Genomic DNA, 20,739 nt, shown 5'->3' on the forward strand with positions numbered 1-20,739 from the left:
TTGGCAATCATACAATAAGAGGAATGTCCAGGAGCAGAGCATTGTGTCCCTCCTGGAGAGGGTCATGTTGGGAAGTATGCACACAATCACATCATGCTCACCAAACTGCTACATATTTTATTACATTGAATTCTCACCAAACTTCAACCATCCTATAATCTCACTGACACTCACCACTCTGTGTCTCTTCTATTATTCACTCCACTCTTCTAAACACTCATGAGCTCTTTATTTACTTTCATACTTGCCAACCTGACCCTCTCCATGAGGGAGAAAATGCTTTGTTCCTGGACCTCCCTGGTAATGTATGATTGCCATCACCTGTGGTGAAACACCTTAGTAATCAATTACCTAGCTCCCCACAGGTGATGGCAATCACACATTACCAGGGAAGTCCAGGAACAGAGCATTTTCTCCCTCATAGAGAGGGTCAGGTAGGCAAGTATGCTTACTTCTCTACTTTTACTTTCACATCCACATCTCGCCACCAATATAAAAAACCACAAACATCGACATATATCTATCTCTCCTTTCCAATCTTATTAGCTGGTGACATATCACCAAACGCAGGTCCCAAGTACCTGTCCTACTCAGATTTAACTGGATCCAAGAAACTCAGCTAACCTCATAAATATCACATTTCTCCCACCACACACCATGCATCTTAAATGTGCCCTATTGAATGCACGCTCTTTTTGCAATAAATTAACATCCATCCACGACTGCTTCGTCTCTCACAACTTTAACCTGCTGGTCATTACAGAAACCTGGCTCAAACAATAAGGCACGGCCTCACCTGCAGCACTGTCACATGGTGGTTTCCACTTCACTCACCCCCTCAGGCCTGGTAACCGCAATGGAGGTGGGGTAGTTATATTATTGTCACAATCCTTCAATTACTCAGTTCTACCTCCAGTTTCTTCACTCACATTCACATCATTTGAAGTTCACTCTATTAGGATTTTGTCACCTTTTTCACTGCATGTTGCTGCTATCTATCACCAACCTGGGCTTCCCAAATCTCAATTTCTGTAAGATTTCTGTACCTGGCTCCCCAACTTCTTATCCTCTGACATCTCCACCATCATCCTTGGTGACTTCAATATTGCTATTGACAGTCCACAATCTCTGCAGGCTTCCAAACTCCTCTCTCTAACTTCCTCTCTCGTCATGTCCCAGTGGTCCGACTCCTCTACTCATGAGGAAGACCACTGCCTTGACCTTGTTTTCACCAGGCTGTGCTCAGTCTCTGATTTTACTAACACTTCCTTCCCTCTCTCTGATCACAATCTCATTACCTTCTCGCTCTCCGCCATTACCCCAAGCTCACTGACATAGAAATCATGCATGCCTACTCTAACTAATGCTATTAATTCTCCACAACTTTCCAACTCTTTCCACCTCTCTGCAACAATAGCTCTCTCTAATTCCTACACTTACCTCTCCCAACTCTGCTGTTTCCCACCTTTTCCAGACCCTTGATGAAGTGGCTCCAGCTACCCATTACACGCCCCGCAGACTTAAATGCCAGCCGTGGCACACCAAAATAACAAGACAACTACGAACTCAGTCATGTAAAGTAGAACGCCAATGGCGTAAATCTCATAATCTGACTGATTTCCTCACATATAAGACTAGCTACCACTCCTACTGCAATGCTTTGGATACTGCAAAACAAACATACTTCCATGCCACCAACCCTAAGCGACTTTTCTAACACATTTAAGTCTCTTCTGTACCCTCCCTCTCCTCCCCCACCAGCTACCATCAGTGCACAAAAACTTGCCTTCTACTTTAAGGACAAGATTGATAACATCAGAGATGAAATGGTATGCTCTTCTACAACCTCTAACCCTCTTTCTTCCCAATCTGAAACCTCTGGCACTTTCACTTTATTTTAGCTCACAAAGGAAAAGGAAGTTTTCCCACTCTTCTTATCCTCCTACTCTGCTATCTCTCCCCTTAATCCTATACCTGCACAAGTCATTAAAACTTTGTCTCCTGTGATTGTCCCAACCTTAACTAAAATCTGCAATCTCTCTCTTGCCACTGTTACTTTTCCTTCTTTGCTCGAACATGCAGTGATTACTCCTATTCTGAAAAAACACATTTCTGACCCTAACTCTCTCTCTAACTATCATTCTATCTCTCAGCTTCCATGCCTCTCCAAGCTACTAGACAGACTTGTCTACTCTAGCCTCACACACTTTCTTAACTCTCACACCCTATTAGACTACTTCAGTCAGGCTTTCGTTCCCAACACTCCACTGAGACAGCACTGATTAAAGTGGTGAATGATCTGGTAACTGCCAAGTCTAAAGGCCATTACTCTCTACTTATTCTTCTAGATCTTTCTGCTGCATTTGACACTATTGATCATACTCTTCTTATACAAACACTGCACTCCCTAGGTCTTAATGATACAGCCTTTTCCTGGTTCTCATCTTACCTATCGGATCGCTCTTTCAGTGGTCGCTTCTCTGACTCCTCTAACTCCTCTTCACTACCTCTGTCAGTCGGAGTTCCACAAGGCTCAATCTTAGGTCCTTTGCTTTTCTTAATCTATACCTCATCTCTGGGCAAACTAATCAGCTCTTTTGGATTTCAGTATCATTTATATGCGGATGATACTCAAATCTATCAACCCCAGAGATGTCACCAGTGGTTTTGGGCAGAGTCTCTGAATGTCTCTCTGCCATCTCATCTTGGATGTTTTCTCTCCACCTGAAACTCAATATTTCCAAAACTGAATTATTTATATTCCCACCAGCTAAGAACAGTTACCATCCTTAGATCTCCCTCACTGTTGAAAACTCGACAATCTACCCTACCCTAAGCTCATTGCTTAGGGGTCATCCTCAACTCTGAACTGTCCTTTGTTCCCCACATTCAATCTGTCACCAAATCATGGTACATGCATCTACAAAACATATCCAAAATACGACCCTATCTCACACAAGACATTACTAAATCTCTTATCCATGCACTCATTATATCCTGCATTGAGTATTGCAATAGTCTCCTAACTGATCTTCCCAAGAACAGACTCACGCCACTGCAATCCATTTTAAATGCTGCTGCTAGGCTGATCTCCCTAGCAAGACGCTCATCATCTGCTGATCTGCTCTGCCAGTCCCTCCATTGGTTACCTGTGTTTTACTGTATTCAAAATAAAACCCTCCTGCTAGCATATAAAGCTATTAACCATACTGCACCAACTTATATCTCTTTATTTATCACAAAATATCTCCCATCTCGACCACTCCTCTCTGCACGAGATCTGCGTCTCTCTTCTGCACGGATCACCAGCTCCCATTCATTATTACGGGATTTTCATCGGGCTGCTCCCACCCTATGGAATGCCCTTCCACGCACAATAAGACTCTCCACTAGTCTCCAAACATTCAAGTGTTCCCTGAAAACTCATTTCTTCAGGCAAGCCTATCATATTTAAGTTCCATATACATAACCCTCTGAGGCACTATCTTGGCAGGGGATGGCGGCTGGCGTCGCGCCATATTGATTGCGAGAAGGGGACGCGCGCGCACGAGAGGCGCGCGCATCCCCTTCCGACGGCGCTTCCAGCTTCTCCCCCGGGTCCCCGCCGGCTTGTCGGCGGTAACCCGGGGTCCCCGCCGCCTGCCCGCACCCCCCTAACCCCCCCTAACCCTGTCCGTCTCCCTGAGGCGGAGACGGACAGGGTTACCGTCGCCCCGCCGACGGAGATTGAGACGCGCGTGCGCATGAGACGCACGCGCGTCTCAGTCTGATGGCTGGCGAGGCTGCTGGCGGATTGCCAGCGGCGACGTTTTGGCGATTCGCCAGCCAGGAAGAGGCCTGCTGTATATAGCTTCCCTTCTGGACCTTCAAGCTATGCTACAGTATTAATGGTGCCTGTCCTTGTGTTTCCCTCCTATGTCCCTATAGATTGTAAGCTTGCAGCAGGGACCTCTTACCTCCAAGTCTGTCTGTTGTTACCCAGTTAGTTTTATATCTCGAGAGATGGGGGGTTGTGACCTTTTCTGCACTGTGAGGTTAGCTGCACCTCTAAATACCTCGCTGTTAATAGGGGTATGAAATAGACATAGGGAAAAGAAAAGTATAGAGGTGCGCTGATGTAGGTTTCACCCAAATTGCGTACACAATGGTAGAACAATATATATAAAAAAAAAAAATATTTTGTACAATGATATAAAAACAATTAGTTATCGCACAAATAATCGTGTCACATTTAATCCCATGTTTGATACCACTTTTAGGGTTTCCTGAAAGACCCTATGCATTTCGTCCCGAAGGGACTTCTTCAGGGGTGACAAGGTATTGATCAGAAATGTGTTCAATCTTAATTGATAGATGGACCAAAAAGAGTCAGCCCCCTTGGAGGAGTGTTGACTATCTGAGTATCCTCAGCTTGGGGAGATAGATAGAAAAATCCAACTGATATCAAATAGGTATGGTGTGTCCCATCAGTTAGAGTGCGAGTACGCACTCTGACTGATGGGACACACCATACCTATTTGCGGAGTATATATCTGGTGAAGATATCAGTTGGATTTTTCTATCTATCCCCCCAAGCTGAGGATACTCAAATGGTCAACACCCCTCCAAGGGGGATGACTCTTTTTGGTTTTCTAATTGTTTTTATATCATTGTACAAAATAAAAAATATATTTTTTTTATATATATTGTTCTACCGTTGTGTATGCAATTTGGGTGAAACCTACATCAGCGCACCTCTAAACTTTTCTTTTCCCTTAGTTTTATATCTATTTACAATTGTAAAGAGCAACAGAATCTGCTGCGCTATATAAGAAACTGTAAATATAATAATAATAATAATAATAATAACAACAACGAATACAAAACTTGTCTATCACCACTCAAAAGAAACAAAAAAAATACAATAAAATAAATCATTGAAATGTAATTTTGGTCAATATTACATCTCACAGCTGGTAGCTGCTAATCAGCACTCATTATAGGAACTTTACGAAATAAGGAGCATGTACGTGACAAATGAAAAATAACAGTAACCAGCGGTAAGTTAACGTTTGGCCATGTTAGTATTCAGTGATGATTGCTATGAAATTCTTACAAAATTAAATGTTTTACTTATATGTCTTACTTACTACAATATGTGGCCTTTCGCATGTTGCATCAAAAAATCTTTTTGTACTCACGTCCAAAGTCACTTATTATTATTTACAAACATCACTGTTACTAGATAAAATGTATCCATGCAAAGAAGAGGTCGGTCGATAATCCTGTGCTATTTGACATGAGTCGTGGGCTTTGTGAAATAAACATAGAATAATTAACAGCCTGGTTCAGGGGCATCTTAGAGAGGAGGAGGCTTGTATGCAGCGTTCTCTGGCTGGGCCCTCTCCTCTCTACCAGCAGCAGTGCCAGGAGTGCTGGGAGCAGTAGGGTCTGAGCATTAGATCGCTCAGACCCTACTCCACATGCACAAATCTACAGAGAGATGTTGCAGCGGACATTTTTCCACCATTTTCACTCGAACATTAGAGCGCTCAGACTACACTGTGCATGCACAGATCGCCAGACAAATGCCTGCTGCGCCATGTAGTAGTTTGTTTATTTATAAGGTGCCACAAAGTGTCTGCAGCGCCGTACATGGCAAACATAAAAACAAATTACAAGGTAACGCACCATTGATAAAATACAGCCATTTTTCTGATGATTTTGGTAGTGCTCCTGCAGCCACCGCCGCTAGGCTCTGGAGGGTAAGTATTACAAAAATGGGTGTAGTGTGCATGATGTGGGCCTCCTGGGACTTAGAGGCAGTGTGCACCACGTGCACTGTACCCATTATAGATCCGCCACTGGCCTTGTTCAGTTTTTATACTTTCACCCATTATAGCAAGTCTGGTACAAATGTTATAAACATTTCCTTTTTTACGTCTTTGCATCCTAATACATTTATATTGTGTTAGACTAATATATACAAAGGAAGGATTTGCTGAAACTGGGCCCTATAAAGCAACTGTACCACTCCTACAATATATATATAGATTGCAATGAGGTTTCTTCATAAGAAGACAGTTTACCATTGTTTTCTAAATATTGAACTGATATTAAAACCCTTTCTAGCATCAGAAAGGAGTGGTAATGAGGTTATAAGCCATTCTTGAATGGAGACCAAAGTGTTTCTAGTCCTACAGAATGTTAACCAAGTTCTGACCATAATTTCAATCATGTTTTATGAGCTGCAATTAAATATTAATATATCAAATGCAATGCATTTCTCTGCACACATATGCAGTTAATAAAATCTTAAGTGCTTTTTTATAAATTAGAAATCATTAATAACAAAAGCAAATATATAAAAACAGAACACGGTGATATGTTGGAGTATGAAATCAGAACACACCTTTCTGTAGAGAACAATAACATCTATTTTCACAAGTGTGCAAGCAATATTCTCCTGGATTAGGGCAGAGAAAAAGTAATCTATGCTATATTCCTATTTGGAGAATGAAACTCATTTGAAATCTGAACTTAGATTTGCATAGAGTGGTGCATTTGACAATTACATATTTCAACATCAGTTAATACTGTACACTTTGAGTGACCATTCACCTTTTATCATCTTATGTTGATTAGACATGTCCATACTGCGCAGTTAGCCCCAAATCACAGAGGGGATCAGGGCCGCCGACAGGGGGGTGCCAGGGGTACAGCTTTCCTGGGCCCCAGCCTCTGGAGGGGCCCGGACAGCTGCCCACAGTGGCACGGCACCACCCCCTTGCACCCGCACAATGCATTCCCCCACCCGGTGCTGGCAGCCAGGCACGCACAATACACAGTGCAGCCTGCGAAAGAAAGGTTACAGTGTTCCCTCCACTGGCGCTCGATAGGATGGTACCTCCCTTGTGATCGAGGTACGATCCTCTTCTCCCAATTAAACGATATTCAAGGTATATAAATAAATACCATACATCCCTTTTGGCATGAAAGAGTTCCTCTTCTCCGCCTCTGATATAGATAAGAACCGTGTCACCAGAATGGAGTCCCTCTTTTTCCTAATGGTTCTGTGAGTGATGTAGACTCGCCCCAAAAAAGATTCAGAAAATGGCAAAATAGTGTAATACCATTTAATAAGACAATAAACAACAGCAGAAGTGACACAGTTAAAAAATAGGTGAGTGGTAAAATGGCCTGTTACCCAATGTGGTGGAGAACATGGAAAAAAACAGTCCTCATAGATCGCAAAAGAGAATGAGGGTGATCCCGGGTTTCACCCTCACACAGCCACCGCAGCAGGCACAGAGTCACTCCAGTCCAAACACACTATCCACTTAGGAAGTCCCAGCTCCAAGCGCTTTCAACCTCCACTGAGGTCTTTTTCAAGGATAATGCTGGGAGTCCCTAGGTTCCGGGTATAAGTACAAAGCTCCTCCAATCAAAATGCACATAGGGACCTAATATACACGCCCCTAAGACCTAGACCATCCTATCAATCATCAGACTAGGTGGAGAATAGTTCCGGAGTAGCCGCCCATACACAGCCGTGCGGCATCAGCCGCGACTTCCGGTCCGCGATCCCGCACTTCCGGTGAGGTGAATCAAGCACACGGCCTGGCGTGTGATGTCAGATCCGGTGGGCGGCTGTAAGTGTCCGAAAAGAGTCCGGCAGCCATGTTGGTACTCCTCAGTACTTCAGCATGGACAGCATCGGATTTATGTCATATGGGTCCATATGCATAATATTTTACATCCAGAAACACTATAAAAAGATGAAAAAATATAAGAATAAAACATGGATGGTACATAATTCCAGTAACTAATGAATAAAATTACTAGGTTTCATAAAACGGGGGATGGATATAAAATACAAGACATGATAAAAAATGGAAGACAGGATAAAAGTATTTGATAGGTTCTAAAATGAATAGAAAAGCATGAGATTATAAAAAACCATTTTACTTCGAAATCCTGATTAAGACCATGGGGTTTTAAAGTATTAAAATTATAAATACATTTCATCTCTTCCTGTGCCAGTAAAGTAGGTAAATTCCTGTTTCTGATATTCCTGGAGACTTGTTTAATACATAAAGAAACGAATAATGGCATCAGGAGATGAGTTGTGTTTCATTTTAAAATGGTGAGACAAAGAGTGTGTTTCTAACCCCTTTTTTATGTTGTTTAAGTGTTCACTCAAACAAACCTTAAAGGGTCTACTTGTACGCCCTACATAAAAAAGTTTGCAGGAGCACTCAATGGTATATACAACATTCTTACTATTACAGGTAAGAAAGTGATCTATGTCGTGATGGTAACCATTAATTTCAATTCTTTCATATTTGGTAACCCCATTGCATTTCACAGTTTTAAAACCCTTGCAGCCCCCACACCTGTGGAAGCCCTTAGTCGCAATGGCCCCCCTGGGTTTGTCGGAGATAAGGGCACTTCTAACTATCTTATTTTTAATGTTCGGTGCTTTTCTGTAAATAAAATTGGGGCGGTCTGGCAGATGAGACCCTAGGATGGGATCTTTCTTTAAGATGCCCAAATTCCTTTTGAAGGATTTCTCTATATTTTTAAATTGGGCACTGAAACCAGTGATGAACGCCCATTTGAAGTCTTCATTAGTTGAGGTACTGGCTTCCTTATCCCTCAAAAGGTGAGATCTTTCGATTTGATTGGTCTTCTCCATTTTTGTCATGATGAAGTTAGAGTCATATCCACTATTGACAAATCTCTGGGCCATATCTGTAGCCTGTTCATGGTAGGTGGTATTCTCGGTACAGTTATGTCTGACCCTTTTGAACTGGCCATCCGGTATTGCATTCAACCATTGTAGATGGTGGCAACTGTCATGTTGAATATAGGCCAAACAGTCTGTTGGTTTGGTAAAAGTTTTTGTCTTTAAAATTCCATCCTCTATAAAAACTGTAATGTCTAAAAAGTCTATTGAAACCGGGCTTATGTTAAAAGTGAGCTCAATATTGAGGGTGTTCGAATTAAGATACTGACAAAAAGATTTAAGGTCTTCTTCGCTACCATTCCAGAAAAAATTATATCGTCAATATAGCGATTCCATGACACCAGATTCGCCCCGTATGGGTTGTTGGTCCATACTTTGACATCTTCCCATGCTCCCATAAAAATGTTCGCATAGCTAGGGGCGAATCTGGTGCCCATTTTTGTTCCTGTTTTCTGGATATAAAAGCAATCTTGAAATAAAAAATAATTGTTTGTCAGGATAAAACCCACTCCTTCCTCGATAAAATTCTGAAGGTCCGGCTCCAAATCACTGCTTTGTAAGGATCGTTTTATTGCTGCTGACCCATCCAGATGTTCTATGATGTTATATAGAGATTTGACGTCCGCAGTGACCATTATTATCTCTTCATTATACTGTACAGTATATTAGATAAAATGTTTAAAAGGCTTTTAGTGTCCCTAAGATGTGAACGATTTTTGATGACAAGGGGCTGCAAATGAAAGTCAACATATTCGGATAGATTTGCAGTAATGGAATTTGTCCCCGAGACAATAGGTCGTCCAGGCGGGTGGGTAACACTTTTGTGAACTTTTGGAAGTAAGTAAATTACCGGTATGGAGGGTTCACTATTAAATAGAAATTTATACGTTGTATCATCTATAACTCCTTGTTGTTTAAATTTCTCCAGGAGAACGATGAGTTTTTTTAGCATATTTTCGGTGGGGTCGTCTCGTAACTTGTGATAAGTGGCTTTATCCTCCACCTGTGAGAGGACTTCATTGACATACCAGGTTTTGTCCATCAGGACAATCCCCCCGCCTTTATCGGCGGGTTTGATGATTAAATTTTAGTTTTCACTTAAATTCTTTAGAGCCTCTCTTTCTCTTTTGGATAAATTATATTTGACAACTGCAGGTTTTATATTTTTGATATCCTCCTGTATCAGGGTGCTAAAGGTGTCTATAAAGCTCCCTTTAACATGGGCCGGAAAAATACTGATTTAGGTTTAAATCTATTTGTCGCCTCTAATTGTGGATCAACAGGTGTGAAAACTGGATTTTCCATTTCTTTCTGAATGAAAAACTTTTTGATGCATAACTTACGTATGTACTTATGCACATCCACAAAAGTGGCAAATTTATTAATGTTGGTGGTGGGAGCATATTTCAAACCCTTTTCTAAGACCGAAGTTTCAAATGTGTCCAGTATATGCGAACTTATGTTGAAAATTTTAATAGTGCTCCGTTGTGTGACATCATCGGATGGATCCCCAACTTTTCCAATATGAGCTTTGTCCTTCTTAGATTTGTTTTTCCTCAACCGTTTTCTTTTCAAAGGCGCCCTTCTCTTACCACCCCTTTTCCCTCTGTGTGTGGGGGATTTGGGATAAGCCATTATCTCCATGACAGTCTTGTGTCTCTTTCCCCTAAAAAATGTACTCGATTTTGATCACGTACTAATGGTAGAAATCTATTACGGAAATGTAGGGTGAGAAAGCTTCTGTTTTTTCTTTATATCTATCTGATCTTTCATCTCTTTCATTGATATAATTTCTTTCCCTGTCATTCGTTCCTTGGTATCTTAATGAGTGTTGAGGTGGTGGGGTAGATCTTTTCCCCTTAGGTGAGTGGGGTCGCCAAGAACTTCTTCTAATATTTTCCTTATTTCTAAATCTCTTTTGGACTCGGTATGGGGATCGGGGTTTTTGGTGATAATCCCTCATTTTACTTTCTGGATACCTAGTTTCTCTCTGTATTCCATCAAAGGATCCCGATCTTCTCCTTGGTCGCTCTTTGTTGAAATTCCTTGATGAATCTTTCCTTGATCTAATGGGTGATCTATAATTACGTTTACTCTTGTTCTCCCTTTGATTTTCTAAATTATAATTCTGTGTTTGGGTATTACCGTTCTCACGGTCCTCATCTGTTTCCCAGTTGGGGTCCATGGTTGCGTCTCGCTTATCCCGCATGAATTTTCTAACTTTCCTGTCTACCAAACTCCTTTCTGTCTTTTTGAGATTAGAGTTTATTCTATCCTCTAGTTCTATATACTTTGGCAGGGCAGAAAGTGGATTAAGGAGGTCCTTATATTTATCAATTTCTTCATCTAACGAATTTAATTCTCTCCTCCTCTCTATTAGGATCAGATCCATCAATTTGAAAGAACATTCACTAATGATCTTTTCCCAATCATCTATGAATCTATCCGAGCATGTTTCAAAAGAGGCTCTTTTATTCATTCTAAGACCTCTTGGAATTAATTGATGAGATAGGTACTTCTCTAACGTAACCACCTCCCACCAAATGCGATTTTCTTTGAGTAAAATTCCCTCTAATTTCTTCATTACATTCTCTAGACTTTCATCTAATAAATCAATCTGATCTTCATTCACTTTAAATACATTTTCTAAGAGAGATTTTCTCTGATCCCTATGGGAGAACATAGTAGCAGCACAAATCCACACAACTTTAGCAGGGTAGAGGTACAATACAATGGATACAAGGAATAAAGTCACTGAATAAGTGCGCTAGAGCAGCCTATGGTGGGTCCACACTGGAGAATGGTGACCCTAACACCATAAAACAGGAAGCGAAAGAAAGGTTACAGTGTTCCCTCCACTGGCGCTCGATAGGATGGTACCTCCCTTGTGATCGAGGTACGATCCTCTTCTCCCAATTAAAGGATATTCAAGGTATATAAATAAATACCATACATCCCTTTTGGCATGAAAGAGTTCCTCTTCTCCGCCTCTGATATAGATAAGAACCGTGTCACCAGAATGGAGTCCCTCTTTTTCCTAATGGTTCTGTGAGTGATGTAGAACCCTAAGTGTGTTAGGGTCACCATTCTCAAGTGTGGACCCACCATAGGCTGCTCTAGCGCACTTATTCAGTGACTTTATTCCTTGTACACAGTGCAGCCTGCAGAGCGCCGAGCCTAGGCTACAGAGGGGCTTGGCGCTCTGCAGGCTGCACTGTGCAGTGAGTGATGATCCGAGCCCCGACCACCGGAGTGAGAAGAATGATTGCTGCACTGCCGCCTGCCGCTGGTAAGTAATAGCAATGGGGGGGGGGGGTGTGCCGCTGGGGGCCCGGGCTGAAGGTCAGTCCCAGGCCCCAACAATACTAGTGCCGGCCCTGGAGGGGGTAATGTATCAAGCAGTGTAAAAGTCATGTTTGAAAATATGATAAAATTGTGATTGTTATCAGCCTTTGAGCGCAGTACTGTAACATTCCTCAGTGGTTTTCTGTCTATTAAATGAATTGGAGAGGTATGGTTCAATTTTGTGAAACTAAACCCTGCTACATATATCTGCCCTATTACAATCCATTTTTAAGAATGTGTTTTATAGAAATCAAATAAAGCACACTTTCCAACAGTTCCGAAAAGTGAAAACCTTTTCATGCATTGACCATTTAGATGTCAACCTTTTGCTTGTGTCAACCTTTTGTCTATGTCAACCTTGTGCATGTTTTGGCGTCAACCTAGTGACTGTCTATCTATTCTAGAAACTGTTGACCCTTAATACAGTAACCAGCTCTTCCTGGATCCCGCCACCGCTCCTCCATATCATGGTCCCTGCTATTGAACTTCACGCCACTGCCACTGTGGTCCTGGCACCTGTACAATGATGGCCATCCTCTGTACTGCGCATGCGGCCAGCTTCTATGGGATGCTACGGGCAGCAGCTCATAGAAGAGAAATCACGGTCCCAGAGACTGTAAAATAAAGGCACCTGGACTGGCAAATACGCAGTACCAATGTAGGTACAGCACATGCGCATGTCCCTGTTTCTATGGGCTGCTGTGGCTGCAGCCCATAGAAGCTAGAGAGGCATCCCGCAGGTCGGACTTCCAATAGGGAGCAACTGCCCAAGTTACAGTGAAGTGTGGTCTAATAGACTGCATCTGGCTTTACTTAGACAGAGCACTTGGGCGGATTTGATAGTACCTGGAGGGGGGGGGGGACGGGGGGCTGCAGCCCATAGGTTGGGTCAGCACAATTTATATGACAAAATGTAATAGCCGACAATTATAATGAGATATGTCTGACCATCTTCATGTTTTATAGATAAGCAAAAATTTCATAAATATTCTGCGGAATATTAGCTTTGGCATTATTATGTGGTTATGTGGTTAGCTTTGCAATTTTACATGTTTTACAGCTATAATTTGTCCTTATACTATACTGCAACTACAGTGCAGATCATATGACCATCAATGTCATATTTAGATTATAAATTCTGCATTCCTCCATGTCTCTCTGGTACCATCCCTGATAACCTCCACATACACATTTATACATATACGAGTCTGTGTGTGTATGTATGTATGTAAGTATATATATATATATATATATATATATATATATATATATATATATTTATTACTGCAGTACATGCTGTTCATTACTTGTATTATTCCTTTATGAATCAGATTTGCATTAATAGTATGAGCTTTTTAATAATTCATTTGTTATCTCTGAAGTACTGAGTCAATGTGTTCTTCAGGATACAAAAATGTTATCTGCTGTATTAATAATTTATATTGGAATAACAGACGGCTGTTTTTCATTAAAAAATAAAAATACCTGCTTTTAAATGTCTTTTGAGTTTAAAACTGTATACTATGTCATGAGGATATAGCATATTGCATTTTCATTACTTGTAGTACAGTAGCAGCAGTGATTTCAATCTTGGTGAATATGCATGCTCTATTTTTCCATACAACTAGAGAAGCTTTCCTGATGACCCACATACAGTACTGCTTGTGTCAGAGTAAAATGGAGGGTAGGAAGGGTTGCATGCAATAGAATAGAATTTAACCCCTTCCTGACACAGCCAGTTTTTGCCTTCCTGACAGAGCCCTTTTTTTCAAATCTGACATGTATCACTTAAGTGGGGATAACTTTTTTTTGCTTTTACTTATCCCAGTGATTTTGAGATTGTTTTCTCGTGACACATTTTACTTCAAATTAGTGGTAAATTTGGGTCGATACAGTCTGTGTTTTTTTGGGAAAAATACCAAAATGTCGTAAAAAAATTGGAAAATTTAGCAATTTGCAAAATGTTAAATTTTCTGCTTATGAGACAAATAATCATACCACTCAAAATAGTTAATAACTAACATAGACCATATGTCTACTTTATGTTTCCATCATTATTTCAACTTCCTTTTAGATTTTTTGGACACTAGGAGGCTTACAATATGAATAGCAAATTCTCAAATTTTCAAGAAAATTTCAAACACTGATTTTTTTAGGGACCAGTTTAGTTCTGATGTGACTTTGAGGGACTTGTATGTGAGACACCCCCATAAATGATGCCATTTCAAAAACTGCACCCCTCACAGTATTCAAAACAGCATTTTGGAAGTTTGGTAACCCTTTAGGTGTTTCACAGGAATTAAAACAAAGTGTAGGTGAAATTTCAAAATTTCATTTTTTTTGCAGATTTGCAATTTTAATACATTTTTCTAAGGAACACAGTAGATTTTACTAGAGAAATGTGACTAAAAATTGATTCCCCCAATTCTTTTGTTTTCATAAATATCCTATATGTGGCCCTAGTGTGCACGTTGACCAAACCACAGGCTTCATAATAGAAGGAGCACCTACTTGATTTTGGAGCCTCCTTTTTATGAGATTATTTTTTAGGCACCATGTAGGTTTCTAGGCACCATAAGATGCTAAAATTTAAGAATCCCCCACAAGTGACCCCATTTTGCAAACTACACCCCTCAGGGAATTCATCTAGTGGTATAGTGTACATTTCAAACCCCCAGGGGTTTCACCAATTGTGGTACAACTGGGCAGTGAAAATGAAAAATTAAATTTTTTACACAAAAATGCAGTTCTGGCTCAAAATTTTTCATTTTCACAAGGAATGAAGGAGACAAAGCACCCCAAAATCTGTGCCCCAATTTCTCCAGAGTACGGCAATGCCTCACATGTGACCAAAAAATACCATTTGGGTGCATGGCAGGACTCAGAAGGGAAGGAGTGATTTTTGGATTTTGCAGCTCAGATTCTGGTGGAATGTTGGTGGGTGCTATGTCGCATTAGCAAGACCCCCCAAGCACCAATACAGTGGAACCCCCCCACAAGTGACCCCATTTTGCAAACTACACCCCTCAGGGAATTCATCTAGGGGTATAGTGTACATTTCAAACCCCCAGGGGTTTCACCAATTTTGATACAACTGGGCTGTGCAAATGAAAAATTACATTTTTACACAAAAATGCAGTTCTGGCTCAAAATTTTTCATTTTCACAAGGAATGAAGGAGACAAAGCACCCCAAAATCTGTGCCCCAATTTCTCCCGAGTACGGCAATGCCTCACATGTGACCAAAAAATACCATTTGGGTGCATGGCAGGACTCAGAAGGGAAGGAGTGATTTTTGGATTTTGCAGCTCAGATTCTGGTGGAATGTTGGTGGGTGCTATGTCGCATTAGCAAGACCCCCCAAGCACCAATACAGTGGAATCCCCCCACAAGTGACCCCATTTTGCAAACTACACCCCTCAGGGAATTCATCTAGGGCTATAGTGTACATTTCAAACCCCCAGGGGTTTCACCAATTGTGGTACAACTGGGCAGTGAAAATGAAAAATTAAATTTTTTACACAAAAAATGCAGTTCTGGCTCAAAATTTTTCATTTTCCCAAGGAAGGAAGGAGACAAAGCACCCCAAAATCTGTGCCCCAATTTCTCCCGAGTACGGCAATGCCTCATGTGTGACCAAAAAGTGGCAGGACTCAGAAGGGAAGGAGTGATATTTGGATTTTGCAGCACAGATTCTGGTGGAATGTTGGTGGGTGCTATGTCGCATTAGCAAGACCCCCAAAGCACCAATACAGTGGAACCCCCCCACAAGTGACCCCATTTTGCAAACTACACCCCTCAGGGAATTCATCTAGGGGTATAGTGTACATTTCAAACCCCCAGGGGTTTCACCAATTTTGATACAACTGGGCAGTGAAAATGAAAAATTAAAATTTTTACACAAAAATGCAGTTCTGGCTCAAAATTTTTCATTTTCCCAAGGAAGGAAGGAGACAAAGCACCCCAAAATCTGTGCCCCAATTTCTCCCGAGTACGGCAATGCCTCATGTGTGACCAAAAAGTGGCAGGACTCAGAAGGGAAGAAGTGATATTTGGATTTTGCAGCACAGATTCTGGTGGAATGTTGGTGGGTGCTATGTCGCATTAGCAAGACCCCCAAAGCACCAATACAGTGGAACCCCCCCACAAGTGACCCCATTTTGCAAACTACACCCCTCAGGGAATTCATCTAGGGGTATAGTGTACATTTCAAACCCCCAGGGGTTTCACCAATTTTGATACAACTGGGCAGTGAAAATGAAAAATTATTTTTTTTTACACAAAAATGCAGTTCTGGCTCAAAATTTTTCATTTTCACAAGGAATGAAGGAGACAAAGCACCCCAAAATCTGTGCCCCAATTTCTCCAGAGTACGGCAATGCCTCACATGTGACCAAAAAATACCATTTGGGTGCATGGCAGGACTCAGAAAGGAAGGAGTGATTTTTGGATTTTGCATTTTAGATTCTGGTGGAATGTTGGTGGGTGCTATGTCGCATTAGCAAGACCCCCGAAGCACCAATACAGTGGAACCCCCCCACAAGTGACCCCATTTTGCAAACTACACCCCTCAGGGAATTCATCTAGGGCTATAGTGTACATTTCAAACCCCCAGGGGTTTCACCAATTGTAGTACAACTGGGCAGTGAAAATGAAAAATTAAATTTTTTACACAAAAAATGCAGTTCTGGCTCAAAATTTTTCATTTTCCCAAGGAAGGAAGGAGACAAAGCACCCCAAAATCTGTGCCCCAATTTCTCCCGAGTACGGCAATGCCTCATGTGTGACCAAAAAGTGGCAGGACTCAGAAGGGAAGGAGTGATATTTGGATTTTGCAGCACAGATTCTGGTGGAATGTTGGTGGGTGCTATGTCGCATTAGCAAGACCCCCAAAGCACCAATACAGTGGAACCCCCCCACAAGTGACCCCATTTTGCAAACTACACCCCTCAGGGAATTCATCTAGGGGTATAGTGTACATTTCAAACCCCCAGGGGTTTCACCAATTTTGATACAACTGGGCAGTGAAAATGAAAAATTATTTTTTTTTACACAAAAATGCAGTTTTTGCTCAAAATTTTTCATTTTCAGAAGGTATGAAGGAGAAAAAGCACCCCAAAATCTGTGCCCCAATTTCTCCCGAGTATGGCAATGCCTCATATGTGACCAAAAAATACCAGTTGGGTGCATGGCAGGACTCAGAAGGGAAGGAGTGATTTTTGGATTTTGCAGCTCAGATTCTGGTGGAATGAATGGTGGGTGCTATGTGGCATTAGCAAGACCCCCGAAGCACGGTGAAATGATGAACCTAATAATCCATAGATGTGTGGTATATTTTAAAACACTCCTTTATACATAGGCCGGGTTTGTCGGGGCAAGTTTCACAGTGGAAAATAGTTTCCTTTCTTATTCCCTTTTTATAGCAAACTTTGCACCTTTTTTGTGTCCTGCCCTTTCTTGCAGTGGAGGGGATTTCGTTAGGAAAATGCTGCCCTGGTACAATATGGGGGCCAGTACTAGAAGTACTGGGGCCCTCTGCCTGCTGGTTCCCAAATATTAGGCCCTTTATGACTTCCTCTTGAAAGTGCATAAATGTCCCCCTCTGGCTGGTAGAACGGAATAGCACGTAAGCGTTATACAGTGCCATCTGGATGATATACACGGCCAGCTTCTTGTACCAGATTTTTGTTTTCCGCAGGGCACTGTACGGCTTCAGTACCTGATCTGAAAGATCCACTCCACCCATGTACCTATTGTAATCTAGGATACAATTAGGTTTTGAGGTGTGGGTACTGGTACCTCGTACAGGGATGGAGGTGGTACTGTCTCCATGAATTGTTGTCAGTATAAGGACATCCCTCTTGTCCTTATATTTGACCAACAACATATTTTCGGTGCATATTCCCCTGCTTTCACCCCTTCTCATTACTTGGGCAATGTGCGTTTTTGGGAGGCCTCTTTGGTTCTTACGCACAGTACCGCAAGCTGCTGTACCTCTTGAACCAAGGGCCTTAAACAGGGGGATGCTAGTGTAAAAGTTATCCACTAAATCCCAGACAATTTTTCCACTAACACCTACGAGGGAGGGGGGGCATTCTGGCGGTTCAATTCTTGAATCCTTCCCTTCATATACCCTAAACCTGTGGGTGTACCCTGAGGTGCTTTCACGCAGCTTATACATTTTTATGCCATACCTTGCCCTCTTACTGGGAAGGTACTGGCGGAATTTAACCCTTCCTTTAAAATGTATAAGGGACTCGTCAATACAAATAAATTTTTCAGGGATGTACATCTCTGCAAATTTGGCACTGAAATGATCAATGACCGGCCTGACTTTGAATAGCCGGTCAAAGGTGGGATGACCTCTGGGTGGGCACAGTGTATTATCGGTGTAATGTAAAAATTTAAGGATTATCTCAAAACGAGTCCGGGCCATGGCCATACGGTAAAGTGGGGTGCTGTACAGAACATCTGTACTCCAATATTGCCTAATTTCTGGCTTTTTTACTATGCCCATATGTAACACCAGACCCCAAAACGTCATCATCTCTACTGCATCTACAGGGGTCCACCTAGCAAATGATGACGTGGGGTTTTGAGCAATAAACTGCTGGGCATATAAATTAGTTTGGTCCACCATTAAATTTATAAAATCATCAGAGAAAAATAATTTGAAAAAGTCAATTTCTCTGAGACCTGTGGAATCAAATTGCATTCCTGGGATGGCCAAAAACTCAGGAACCTGGGGCTCAAAATTGTCTGGTGGTGGGGTCCATACGGGATCAATCATTTGGGGGGGGGTCTCAGCTGCTCTACGGGGGCGTCTTTGAGGGGGTCCCTCATCAGCAGAGGAGGAAGAGGAGCTTAAGGCGAATCCTTCAAATTCCCCGCTTGCATCACTGGCTGTGTCAGAGTCAGAGGCAAGCATGGCATATGCCTCCTCCGCTGAATACATTCTTCTGGATGACTGTGATGACATTTGGGATGACATTTGGGATGCCATTTTTATTTTTGTGTTTCTGTAAGTGTAATGTTTCAACACGTGTATAGTGTAGGGGGGGTACAAACTTTATTTCAACACGGGGGGTATGTAGTGTGTAGTGTGTATGTAGTGCAGAAAAAAAAAATACTTTATACAGGAATTTGATCCCAATAAAAAAAAAAAAATTGAAGGGGTTAAAAAAAAAAAAAAAGGTCCTGCTCTAAAAATTGAGCACAGATGTTGGTCAGTAACGTCCGTCACTGAACAGCGCTCAAAGGCAACAGGACACCCACAAAAACAACGTGGGTGTAAAAACAAAAAAAAAACAATTTAAAAAAAACTGCAGAAAAAAAATGATATCAACCTGTGCCAAAAATGCTGTTCAGTGATTGTACGTCACTGATCAGCAGCCACAGGACACCCACAAAAGCAACGTGGGTGTAAAAACAATTTAAAAAAAATTTCCACAACACTCTCCAAAAAAAAAACAATTTAAAAAAACTGCAGAAAAAAAAATGATATCAACCCTGTGCCAAAAATGCTGTTCAGTGATTGTACGTCACTGATCAGCGCTCAGCGGCCACAGGACACCCACACAAGCAACGTGGGTGTAAAAACAAAACCCCACTGCACCCCAAACTGCAGATCAGTGATGCAGTGATGCAACACTGATTAGCAGTGAGGGGCAGCAGACACACAACCTGACAGGGTATATATATAAAAAAAAACCTGGACCCCCAAAAAGTTGCTGATTAATTAATTTAAACTGACCAGCACAAAAGGGGGGGCAGCAGGGGGGGCAGCAGTCAGTTGCACACGCAGCACAACCTTTGGTGCAACTGACAGGTATATATATATATATAAAAAAAAAAAACCTGGACCCCCAAAAAGTTGCTGATCAGTTAATTAATCAGCACAATCAGCACAAAAGGAGGGGCAGCAGGGGGGGGCAGCAGTCAGTTGCACAGGCAGCACAACCTTTGCTGCAACTGACAGGTATATATATAAAAAAAAAAACTCTGCACCCCCAAAAAGTTGCTGATCACCTCAGATATAGTGATCAGCACAAAAGGGGGTGCAGCAGACACAAAATATAGCACTCTCTATCACTCTCTATCACTCTCTGTCACTCTCTGTCACTATCTGTCCCTATCTCTCACGATCTGTGACTCTGACACTGCAGCAGCAGCACACACAGAAGTCACAAGATCCAGGAAGTATCCAGCTGCTGGCAGCACGCTACCAGCGGTGATCAGCGGTGATCAGGTAAGTTTCAGGCAAGGATCAGGTATGTATCACGACAGATTGGCACGGTGACCGCTCTGCACGCAATTCCAGACCGGAATGGCGTCTGCAGTGCAGTCACCGTTAGTTTAAATCACGCGCCTTGGCTGTGATTGGTCCGTGGGTCCCACGGACCAATCACAGCCTTGGGGGCAGGTGGGGTGAGGTGTCGTCGTCACCGATGACCCCCTCATGCCCCCTGACGCCCGGCGGTGATTGACACCTGTGTTACCGAGCGTCTGATTCGCCGGTAACACAGGAAAACGCTGTGAATGGCTGTTCACACTGAACAGCCAATCACAGCGATCGCCGACGGGGGGCGGCATCGCAGCCCCCCCTGGGCATGCAGGGACATGTCTGCTGTCAGGGACAGCAGACATCGTCCCTCTGTCCCCGCGTCT

The sequence above is a fragment of the Crinia signifera genome, chromosome 1 (assembly GCF_055691185.1).
Source record: "Crinia signifera chromosome 1, ASM5569118v1, whole genome shotgun sequence".
Taxonomy (NCBI): domain Eukaryota; kingdom Metazoa; phylum Chordata; class Amphibia; order Anura; family Myobatrachidae; genus Crinia; species Crinia signifera.